Source organism: Carassius gibelio, chromosome B1 (genome assembly GCF_023724105.1).
Source record: "Carassius gibelio isolate Cgi1373 ecotype wild population from Czech Republic chromosome B1, carGib1.2-hapl.c, whole genome shotgun sequence".
Lineage (NCBI taxonomy): Eukaryota > Metazoa > Chordata > Actinopteri > Cypriniformes > Cyprinidae > Carassius > Carassius gibelio.
Window position 1 is genome coordinate 33,367,304 of NC_068396.1, and position 9,337 is coordinate 33,376,640.

Here is a 9,337-nt window from a genome sequence, read left to right on the forward strand (position 1 = left end):
GTGCCAATCCTGATACAAATTCTCCCATTCGGACCGAAAATAAGACTTTATCCATCTTAAGGCGTTTCAAGATGAGATATAAGTATTTGATGGTCAATCGTATCAAACGCTGCCATTAGATCTAAAAATAAAAGTACAGTAAAATTGACTAAATCAGTCGCAAAAAAAATATTATTAAAAACTCAGCAAAGCTGATCCAGTGCTGTGATGTTTTTTAAACCCTGATTGAAACACTTCACAGATCTCATTTACATCAACAAATGAATGAAGTTGGGTGAAAACACTCTTCTCCATGATTTTAGCCTAGAATGGAAGTATGAAATGTATGAATATGCTCATTAAACCACAGAGTTAATTTATGCTGTGTATTTCCCTGCTTTAAAGGAGTGATAAGTTTGATTTCTTTCGAATGTGAGTTGTTAGAGGAAGATGTGTTCTCCACAGCAGCCTCTGATTCGGAGGATTTAGTTATTTGTGTAGTTCTCTCCCTCCAGGAGGACAGGAGAAACGCACGTCCCTATCTTACAGTGAGCTTTTAGATGTTGTTTTGCGTGCTGTGGACAAACTGGGGCTAGAATAAGAGTGAATAGTGAGCCGATGCAAAATCAGGCTGAATCTATACTGGATGATCGTTTCTTGACTATCAGCACTCCATCCCAACAATGTAAGCCTCTTCCTTTTTTCCCAGACCTCCACCATGAGTTCTGATATCTTGGACACAACCTTTTTCAGCACGAATAACTAATCCTTATGCTGCTGCCCCCCCCCCATTTCTAAGGACAGCCTGTTTGGGGACTCTGTCACGACTGTGGTGGAGAAGTTTCATGCAGCGAAACAGCCAGCTCATCCTGTGCAGGCCCAGGGAGGTTGACTGTCAACCACCTGTGGTTCATTTGTGCTTTTCCTCTTTACAGTGACCTCATGAGGTCTATCAGAGTGAGCCATCACCTATGGTACCCCTCATAAGGATTGTGGTCCTAGGTCTCACTCACTGGCTCACCCATGCCAACTTAAACGGATAGACCTTAGTTTGACGGCCAAAGCCACTAGTTCTCAGGCTCCTAGTAGTAGTTCCTGATCCCATTGATCATCTTCGGAAGCCAGGCCTGTCTTTGCAGAGTTTGGACGAACAGCAAAAGCATATTTTCCTCTCTCATTGTGGCCTCCCAGCTCAGATCTTAGCCGTCCCTGGAAGGTCTTAGGTTGAGTCTTCACAACAAGCTCTTCCTCAGATACTTTGCACTTTATAGTCTTCAGAGTCCAAAAGAAAGCTCTAGGGTCATGCATGCGCGGCATGTTTATGATAGCCTTCAAAGCACCCACTGTCATGGGCTGTGGCCTGATCGAGCATTTAGACATCGTTTCGTGGCAATGTGCAGGAAAATCAGGTGATGACTTCATCAAATGTGGTAGCCCTGCAAGCGCAACCTGTTTTTGCAGACAGTAATTGCTTCCTGCAATCATTAGACATTTTGTCACCCGGTAGCTCAGCTGTTTCCAAACATTAAGTGACTAGAGACCCTGTATTATATTAAACATTTTATGTAGAAAATGCATCTTGACTAGAATTTTTCGATATTTGTACTTGAAATAAGGTAAACATCGCTTACACTTTAAAAAGGGGTTGAGAACGTAATAAACTCTGGGTTTACAGAAGAAAACCTGCTACTGACCAGGTTAGGTAACTTACCCTAACCCTAACTCAAGCAATATGCTGTTCTTGTGCTTTTGGATCTTATTGCTGCATTTGATACTGTTGATCATGCTGTCCTTATTGACCGATTGGAACACTGTGCAGGTATTACAGGCAGTGCATTGGAGTGTTTAAATCTTATGTTACCAATAGAACTTTTTCAGTTAAGATAGGAGATCATACCTCTAGTAAAGCTGTAGTAACCTGTGGGGTTCCCCAAGGATCAATTTTGGCTCCCATCCTTTTTTCTTTATATTTGATTCCACTTGGTTCCATTTTTAGAAAATATGGGATGTCTTTCCATTGTTATGCTGACTATACACAAATTTATCTGCCTATGAAATTGAATTTGGATGGATTGGATCCTCTTTTGGCCTGTTTGACAGATGTTAAGGCATGGTTGTCATTAAACTTTCTGAAATTCAATGGGGAAAAAAATGAAATTATTGTTTTTAAACCCTCAGATTCATTGACTGCTCCCAATCCAAACCTTGGTGGGTTATCATCATGTGTTAAGCAATATGTAAAAAATTTGGGTGTGGTATTTGATGAACATCTGAAGTTTGATAGGCAGACCAATTATGTGGCCAAATCATCCTTTTTTCAGTTGCGGCTCCTGTCTAAAGCAAATACTTTTCTTTCTACAGTCAGTTCTACAATTTTTACACTGGCTGCTTGTGCATTACAGAGTAGATTTTAAAATGTTACAAATTGTCTATAAGTCACCACATGGTATGGCTCCATCATCTGAGTTATTAATTGAGCACAATGTTTCTAGATCTTTACGGTCTTCTAACCAGAGACTCTTGGTTATCCCCAAGACGAGGCTGAAGTGCAGGGGTGATCGTGTTTTTGCTTCAATTGCACCAAGACTGTGGAATGATCTGGCAATTTTTTATCAGAATGGCTTCATCTGTGGCCATTTTTAAGTCTAAATAGAAAATCCTATTTGTTCAATGAGGCTTTTAATTCTGATCGAAGCACTCTTTTGATCCTTGTTCTATATATTTAATATATTGCTGCATGTTATGATGTATTTCTTTTCTTTCTCTCTCCTTGTTTTTGGTTTTACTGTTTTTCTTTTTCTTTGGGCTATTGATGTTTTTAGTTATTCTATTGTAAAGCACATTGGTCAACTCTGATTGTAGTAAATAGTGCTATATAAATAAAATTGCCATTGCCATTACTGAGAGGTTTAGTTTGTCTTTTACTAGAACCGAAAACCCAGAGTTTACCTTTTCTGAGGTTAGCAAACTCTGAGTTTCCAACAAAACCCATTTTCTGGAATGAACCCTTGATCTTCCAGCTATTTTAGGTACATGAGGTGTTATGGTATAGCATTCCTAAGAGAGATTTTCCTCTTATACTTTTTTTTTATTATTACAGAAAAATTGACTTTATCATCTAAAAGTCTGATGTACTCAAAATTACCTGTTTGTTAATAGAAATAATAAATAAGTAGAACTTTTGCATAAATATTGTACTCACAATTGTTCTGTTGTGGAGAAGCAGATGATTGGATGCATCTTACGAAATCGGTCAATAATATTATGTTGTAAGTAAATGAATCCAATCTTTAGGAACTTTTTGTTTTCAAATCAAATCAAATCGTCCCCATATACCCTACACATGTAGGCTTCTGTATATTTGACTTCTCATAATAATTATACACTTTAAACAGACATATATTAGAAGAGCAAAAGATAATCTAGTAGTAACAGACACTCACTATCAGAAGAATAACGGTCATTAACGGATTTTTAGGCGGGGCTTCAGAAAGGCGGTTATTGTCAAGAAGCATCGATCTAATGGTCGTAAATTAGACTTTCTATAGCACTGTAGCCTAGCCTATATGTATGTTTACTTTTGATGGTGGACGTATTATAACCCGGACAACTGTGATAAATGATTTTCATTAATGCTAACACCAACAATTTCCTAAACTCACATGATACACATATACATTTCTATATATCGGCTCCTAAGTATTACCAAAGACTACATCCCTGCTGAAAAAAACAATAGAAACCATTACAGAAATTCTAATGGTTTCCATTACAAAACCATTACAAACCATCAGCAATTAACCATTAAAACCATTACCAAATGGTTTCCATTACGTAGTGTGTTTTGGGCATATTCCATTAGGATTTATTGGTTTGTATTGGTTTCCATTACAAGTTTGTATTGGTCACGATTTGCACATAATGGTTTCCATCACAGTTTTGTATTGGTTCTGATGGTTCCATTACAAGTTTGTATTGGTCTTTATTAAAACAAATGTAATGGTTTCTGTTGGTTTTGTAATGGTTCTGATGGTTCCATTACAAGTTTGTATTGGTCTTTATTAAAACAAATGTAATGGTTTCTGTTGGTTTTGTAATGGTTCTGATGGTTCCATTACAAGTTTGTATTGGTCTTTATTAAAACAAATTTAATGGTTTCTGTTGGTTTTGTAATGGTTCTGATGGTTCCATTACAAGTTTGTACTGGTCTTTATTTGCATATATTTAATAGTTTTCGTTGCAGTTTTATATTGGTTCTGATTTGAATGTTTAACTGATAGCTGATAATTAGGCCATTAATTAATATAAGTAAATAATTTAAATTATTAATACAAACTGTACACAGGTTTTGTCAAGAATATAATGTTTTTATTTATTTAAACTTCATACCAACCTTTCAATAGCAAACAGTTCAGGTTGTTTTGCAAAGAATTAAGAATATGCACCTAAAATCAAAATTATTCACAGAATACTCAACATAGCTGGAATTAACACAAAACCTTGACATTACATTTTTTTTAAATTATTGTTATTCATTAATGCATTATAGAAATGCAGGAACTATGAACTGTTTTTGTGGCTTGTAGCTGTCTCAGACCTGCAAAAAAAAAAAGAAAGAAAAAAGGACAATTCATTAGGACAATGTACCACATTACCAGTATGTGAGATTATCCATACATATATTTATATGGCAGTCTCAAAAAAGTTATTGATTTTTCTTTCATGCCTAAAATCATTAGGATTTAAAAAAAGAAAATGTTCCATGAATATATTTTGTAAATTCCCTACCATAAATGTATCAACTTAATTTTTTATTAATAAAATGCTTTGCTCTGGATTTGAAATATTTTTCACAATATTTAGATTTTTTAGCACCATCAGATTCCAGATTTTCAAATAGTTGTATCTCAGACAAATATTGTCCTCCTAACAAACCATACATCAATGGAAAACTTATTTAGTATTATTATTGAAATAAAAATCTAAAAAATTAAATAAAAACAATTACCCTTGTAACTGGTTTTATGGTCCAGTTTCACAAATAGGCTTGAATAATTACATTATCTACTTTTTATGGTACATAGTCTCTATTCACTTCGAGTCATATTAGATAAGAGGTTGTAGCACACTTACCACTGACAGTTTTATCTGGTTTATGTCACTGATCTCCTCAGCCAGGTATTTCCATACACTTAGGAGGTGTTTATTTCCTATAAAGTGTGGCCTTTTTTCATCAGCTTCTGAGACAGACACTCTTGTTTTGAACACACACACACACATATACACGCACACACACACACACACACACACACACACACACACACACACACACACACACACACACACACGCACACATAAACAAAAATTGAAATTCAAGAACTGATGGACTAATCTCAGACTTTAAATCTGACCACTCTCAAGTGGAAATTGAGTAGCATATGTGACCTGTCCTGGCAAAGTTAGTCACAATGAGCAAAAATCAGTTGAGGTTTTTTTTCCTCATTAAAAAGTCCTTCAAAATGATGTATAACTGTATATATATATAAAAAAAGACTGAGCTACACCCGTTTGAAGTTGAAAGAGTTGGCAAAGTCAACTCTTTTCTATTTTCTAAAGGTTCCAAACCAAAATCACTGAGCAACATTGCATCTTTTCTTGCAGTTCTTTTCTTAATAATAATTCACTTTTTTATTTTACATCCGAACAAAAGCATTCAAGTAAGAAAAACTAATAATCAAATGTAAAATCCCTTTATTCATTACAAATAAATTAATTATTAAAACTATAAAAGCAGTTCAATTAGTCATTCTGTGTATACAGGTGCTTGTCATATAATTAGAATATCATAATTTCAATTCAAAAAGTGAAACTTGTATATTATATTCATTCATTACACACAGACTGATATATTTATTTATATCTGACAACTAAGGAAAATCCCAAATTCATTATCTTAGAAAATTAGAGTATAACTTAAGACCAATACAAAGAAAGGATTTTTAGAAATCTTGGCCTGCTGAAAAGTATGAACATGAAAAGAATGAGTATGTACAGCACTCAATACTTAGTTGAGGCTCCTTTCCCCTGAATGACTGCAGCAATGCGGCGTGGCATGGAGTGGATCAGTCTGTGGCACTGCTCAGGTGTTATGAGAGACCAGGTGTCTCTGATAGTGGCCTTCAGCTCTTCTGCATTCTTGGGTCTGATTTATCACTACTCAGCAGGAGTCCAGTCCTTTTTGAAGCGAGACACTTCTGGTTCTGTCTGTTGTTCAAGAGTGGCTTGACACAAGGAATGTGAAGCTGAAACCCATGTCTTGCATACGTCTGTGTGTAGTTCTTGAAGCACTGGCTCCAGCTGCAGTCCACTCTTTGTGAATCTCCCCCACATTTTTGAATGGGTTTTGTTTCACAATCCTCTCCAGGGTGCAGTTATCCCTATTGCTTCTACACTTATTTTCTACTACATCTTTTCCTTCCTTTCTCCTCTCTATTAATGTGCTTGGACACAGAGCTCTGTGAACAGCCAGCCTCTTTTGCAATGACCTTTTGTGTCTTGCCCTCCTTGTGCAAAGTGTCAATGGTCGTCTTTTGGACAACGGTCAAGTCAGCAGTCTTCCCCATGATTGTGTAGCCTACAGAACGAGACTGAGAGATCATTTAAAGGATTTCAGGTGTTTTGTGTTAATTAGCTGATTAGAGTGTGGCACCAGGTCTCTTCAATATTGAACCTTTTCACAATATTCAAATTTTCTGGGATACTGAATTTGGGATTTTCCTTAGTTGTCAGTTATAAACATCAAAATTAAAAGAAATAAAGATTTGGAATATATCAGTCTGTGTGTAATGAATGAATATAATATACAAGTTTCACTTTTTGAATGGAATTAGTGAAATCAACTTTTTGATGATATTTTAATTATATGACCAGCACCTGTATTTATCAGGATATATATATATATGTATAACTGTAATTTGAATGTCGGATTGAAATGAACACTGTTATTAGAGTAGTTAATTGTTAGCATAAGTGCGGCTAATAATAATAATTAAAAAAAAATAATTAGCATGTTTTTGTGTTTTGCTTTGGTACTGAAATTGGTACTGTGACAACACTAATAGTTAGACCTCGATTAATGTGTTCAGGTGCACTGCAGGTTGGAGCAAAACTCTGCATGTAAGTGGACCTTAAGAGACAATGTTGAGATCTAATGCAATATGTTCTGAGCATGCACTATAAAGAGACAGAATGACTTACAACACTGGTGTCCAGTCCTGGGCTGTAGGACCAATGTTCTGCAGAGTTTCTGCTGATCCTTGATCAGCTGCTCAGGTCTGCTTAACTGGGGTTGGAGCTAAACTCTGAAACAAGAGAAGACAACCAATATTATGAAGTTAAAAAAAAAAATGATTCAGAAATATGCACAACGTTTGAAAATGCACAAAGATGAGAAGAAGGCTATGTGTTTAATGAGAACTTTCCACTGAAAAATAAGAAGCAATATTAAGTCACAGATGCATTTTTATTAATTCTTATTAATATTGTTTAAATATGTTACAGTAACCTTGTGCTTTATCAATGATTTTCAGTCTCTGAAATAGAAAAGATCTATCAGTGCTGAATGGGATCATACATACATCATATGTAATGATATTTAACAAGAGTTCTAACACTGTGTCGTCACTGGACGGCACAACAAAATACAACAGAGCCTTTTATAATCAGTGATGTTCTCTACACTGGATGCGGCACGAAACAACAAATCACAGACGGTGATCTGATGCCTTTTCCTATTTATGATGTACTGACACAAAGTTTGAATGATTTTTTCTGAAATAAGTCTCATGTACACTAAGAAAACTGCATTTATTTGATCATAAATAAAAATGGTAATGTTGTGAAATATTAGTACAATTTCAAATAACTGCTTTATATGTAAATATTTTGTACAATTTTATTCTTGTTTTCACAAAGCATGATTTCTGAAGGATTGTGTGACACTGGAGACTGATGCTGAAAATTCAGCTTTGATCACTTATTAAAACAAACTTAAATAGAAAATAGTTATTAAAAAAATGGTAATTTCACAATTTAACTGTATTTTAATCAAATAAATGCAGCAGTGGTGAGCATAAAAGATGTCTTTGAAATACATGACAAATCTGACCCTTACATTTTTGAATGGTGTATGTTTGACGAATTGCTTACTATTCATGGTTCATAATGTCTAAAAATGTTCTTCGACAGGAGATATGACTCTAGAGCACAGCCATCAGCATGGAAGAACCTAGGAACATAAGCACTGTCACAGAGACAACAATATTTATTATACAATGCCAGGTATAAGGCATATACTATAGCAGAGGTGAAATGCAGAAAAGAAAAATAATAATTCACAGAATATATAATTTATATAATCATTTACAATAAATATATATATATTTTAGTTTTACTTATTTAATAATGCTCCTACAGCGTGGACATCAAAATGTGTATGTTTTCATCCTCTCTGTCAGCAGCTCCCTTCAGAAATGTTAAAATCAGGAACTTCTCCCGTGTCATAGAGGTTTTTTTCTGGCACTTCTGAAATCACAGAACAAGTTTGTATTTATGTGTTTACCATGAAAGATCAAAACCTGAAGGTTTCAGTCCATTTTCACGCTCTATGTAAGTGATGTAACGTTATCCGGTTACGTTAGTGCACATTTTAGGATTAAACAGTGGATAATTTTAGGGTTAAATTAATTCGGTTAAGTCACTTCCATTCATCCATTGATATATATGGAGAGAGAGAGAGAGAGAGAGAGAGAGACAGAGAGAGAGAGAGAGAGCGAGCTCATCTACACACAAGATGACATTAAAAGCCCAAACTTAATAAACAAGAGCTCATGTCTATCGTTACCTCTTGTATTTAGCCTTACCTTTGAGATGCTAACGGACTTTTTCTGACGACGCTAAACCAATTCTATAAAGTAAATATTAAACGAAAGCGTATAATTTACATGAAATAAAGTGTCAGGAACACTTTAATGTACTATTTGTGTAATTTAATAGACTAAACTTACCTAAAAAAAAAAGTGAAACCACATTGAGTGTCAGCGATCAGCTGCTTGACGGTTGGGCTGCCGCCTCGTTTCCATGGTGACGTCCTCAGCTCCAGTTCTGCGCGCGCGCGCACATTACAGCACGTGGAAGTCACGCAGAATTTCACTGTTATTTCACATCTATTTTTGGGCTAAATTTGGACCAAATCCGACAGACAAAACAAAGACCAACTTTTCAAGTTAATTTTGAAGGCCATGACGAGTCGAGTTGATTTAAAAAACAAAAAACAAAAAACAATTAAATGAATTAAAAA

At 35.2% G+C, this 9,337-nt stretch overlaps 1 long non-coding RNA gene across 1 annotated transcript; it reads right to left on the reverse strand.

Annotated features, from left to right (window-relative positions):
• Window positions 1-7,256: 7,256 nt before the first annotated feature.
• On the reverse strand, window positions 7,257-9,176 carry LOC127949590 (uncharacterized). The gene is made up of 3 exons (XR_008152387.1): window positions 8,453-9,176; window positions 8,188-8,281; window positions 7,257-7,340 (listed from the first exon to the last, which is right to left on the reverse strand). It is a non-coding gene; the product is annotated as an uncharacterized LOC127949590 (long non-coding RNA).
• Between the last annotated feature and the right edge of the window lie 161 nt (window positions 9,177-9,337).